The 2,694-nt window shown below is 44.6% G+C and overlaps 1 long non-coding RNA gene across 3 annotated transcripts in view; it reads right to left on the bottom strand.

Moving 5' to 3' along the window:
- Positions 1 to 312: 312 nt before the first annotated feature.
- The window catches only part of LOC130595737 (uncharacterized), a 29,033-nt gene continuing 26,651 nt past the window's right edge, over positions 313 to 2,694 (bottom strand). For 2 of the 3 annotated variants that reach the window (XR_008971376.1, XR_008971375.1), the window contains 3 exons: positions 2,335 to 2,602; positions 1,104 to 1,293; positions 313 to 427 (listed from right to left, as the gene is read on the bottom strand). This is a non-coding gene — a long non-coding RNA (uncharacterized LOC130595737). The remainder of the gene's footprint in view (positions 428 to 1,103; positions 1,294 to 2,334; positions 2,603 to 2,694) is intronic. The other variant, XR_008971377.1, reaches the window with a different exon arrangement.

Here is a 2,694-nt window from a genome sequence, read left to right as displayed (position 1 = left end):
TTAATTACATCCAAACAGGATGCTGAGCTGATTTTTCTATTTTCCATTTAATTGCTATAGTTCAAAAAGATATTGCAGAACTGTAGATGCGTTATTTAAGCAGAGCCACCCGGTCTCCGTGCTGAGAGAGACCAGAAGGGAGAAAATAAGACAAAATAATTTAAAGGGGAAAATTCCAACAAAGTAGTTTGGAAAAAAACATCCTGGGGGAGATGTTTTACCTGGATCTATGTTTCATGCTTTCTGTGAGCAACTTGGGACTCAGTGGGAGTCCCACCAGCCACCCCACTGGGTGAGGGACCCCCTCTCGTCCCATGAGTAGCAAAGCACAGTTTCTTCTCTAACCTGCTCATCAGTGAGTGTGGTGCTTCTCAGATGTGATCCCAACCAGTCACCCTTCTCACAGATGTGCTTGATCTCCACTCTCCTACGATACAAAATGAGAATAATGAAAGCAGACACAATTCATCACTTCTTAAACTAAATATATTTCCATTTTGTTTGCATGTGTGTGCGTGTATATCATTCACCACATAGGTTTAGAGTATGTACTACGACATTACAGCCAGTGATAAATCCTGCTCGCTTACTATATGTGTTATTTGCTGCAACATTAAGCTCCGTGAGAATCTTACATGTAACTTGTACCAAAACTAAATATATTGTGGAATTGATGCACAGTTGTAAACAAGAGCATAACTTCCCACTTGAGCACAGTCGAAGGTGGCAGCTTGTGTGGCAATTCCTTTGTAAACAACTGCACATTTTCCAAAGAATAAGCCAGTTAATTACATTTTTAATGATGGGTTTAGAAAATAGGATTCTTGGGGGGAAAAAAAATACCTACAACACAACAAAAAAAGTAAAGCTGAAGCTTGTTCTGTAGAAAGAAATACCACGTGTGAAATACTGGATTGTGCTGGGCCCAGGTCTTTTGCTTCCCCCATCTTCTCTTTTTCCTTCTACTTGAACTGGCCTGTGTACAGTCTGGTTTATAGCTCCACTGTGAATTCAAAAAAAGCTGACACTAGCATAATCTACTTATTTTTTTGTGTGTGAATTACCTTATTTCATTGTTTTCAATTGTGCTAAGTACGTGCTACCCGCTTAGAGAGCTGATGGGGTGCGTAGCAGAGCTCAAGATGTCCTCTGAACAGACAAAACTTACAGAAGGCCATGTCACGAGTAGGGTCTAACCGCTAGCAGCACTGACAGCTCTGAAGGGCTGATATGATACAGCCTTGCTGACACACCACAGGTTACATGGAGAGATTCAGGGAGCAACTGAACGAGCTGGAGTAAAAGTACACAACTTTTATTGATGAAGTTCAGGGGAAGGAGGCAGCGGGGGCAGCTGTATTAATCCTGTAATAACTTGAAATATAATCAGCACATTGCTGCAGGGATGGCGCAGGAGGGAGGGAGGTGGAGGTGTCAGGGTTTAAGTTCACAGGCTTTCCCAGTTCATTAAAAAGTGAATCAATCAGAGGAACACTCTGGCTTTTCACAGGGCTGGCAGTTGGGAAGGGGCTTCGGACGTTGGGAGGCACGCAGATGGTGTGCCCGTCCTCAGCAGCGTCCGCTTGAGGAGACGGCTGTGTTCTACCCTGCTCGAGCTAGTAAAATGTGTTAGAATGCGCTAGAGGAGATTCTGGCTGGACGTCGAGAACTTAAAAGCTCAGCAGTGCTGGTGCTGTGGGCCATACAAAGGTGATGCTGGGAGACTTAAAAGCTCAGCAGTGCTGGTGCTGTGGGCCATATAAAGGTGATGCTGAGAGATGTTTAGAAAGGGAAAACAAGTTTTGTTTTGTAATTTCTAGAGTGGTGGTTTAACCAGCAGGCAAATGGGCAGAAGGAGTCTGCCTACAGGACCCCCCTTTGTAGGCAGCTGGTATAGTAATTAGCTCATTACTATTAATTTTTGCCATCCCTGGACTCATCAGTGATGTATTTTAAAAATCCCAAACAACAAACCCCAAAACTGAAGTGGAATTCATGTATCTGGATCTGGCATTTCCTACATCCTTTGGATGAAGCTGGTGCATGTACACAGACCAGAGAACATCCTTGGAGAATGAGCTTACTCACCCTCACAGGCACTCGAAGGCTTAGGACACAATGCCCTATATTTAAATAGGACTCATGACTTTTTAATTACTGCACAGTACAACAGGGCTCAGTGAGAACACATGGTTGTCCAAAGTGGTATGCTGTGATCGCTCAGCAGCGGTACCGGAGCGCATTTAATCAGTGGTCTCTAGTCCACATGAGAACAAGTACCCACCACAGGCACAGGTAGGAACACTGACAGACAGACAGTATTTCCATACTAACCTCAGTGCTGCATTAAGAACGTGATGTGAGAAGTGCTGTGTCATAGTGATGAGTGATACAGGCTGAAAACCATCTGTGGTAGGCGGCAGCGGTGTCAGTGTGACCCAACAGCTCCTCAGGGGGAAGTGTGTCCCTTTGTGGACATCTTTTCTGGAATGCAAGTCCAAATCTTCATCATCCCCTGCCCCTTGCATGGATCCTGCTGTGCTTGCAGTGGGCCAGGGACTGCCCTCAGGTTAATTAATAGTTCCACTGATTGCTGGAGGAGCTGTGGAGGAGTGGAAAGACATACTTGGTCAGTACCAGAACTGAGAGGCAGGCTCCTTTCTTACAACATTTGCTTTTAAACAATTTTTGCTT

This window comes from Pezoporus wallicus, unplaced genomic scaffold, assembly GCF_028554395.1.
Source record: "Pezoporus wallicus isolate ANWC-B61680 ecotype Strahan unplaced genomic scaffold, APGP_CSIRO_Pwel_v1 contig_8333, whole genome shotgun sequence".
NCBI lineage: Eukaryota > Metazoa > Chordata > Aves > Psittaciformes > Psittacidae > Pezoporus > Pezoporus wallicus.
Note: the sequence above shows the minus strand (reverse complement) of the source record. Positions and strands in the feature narration are given on the sequence as shown.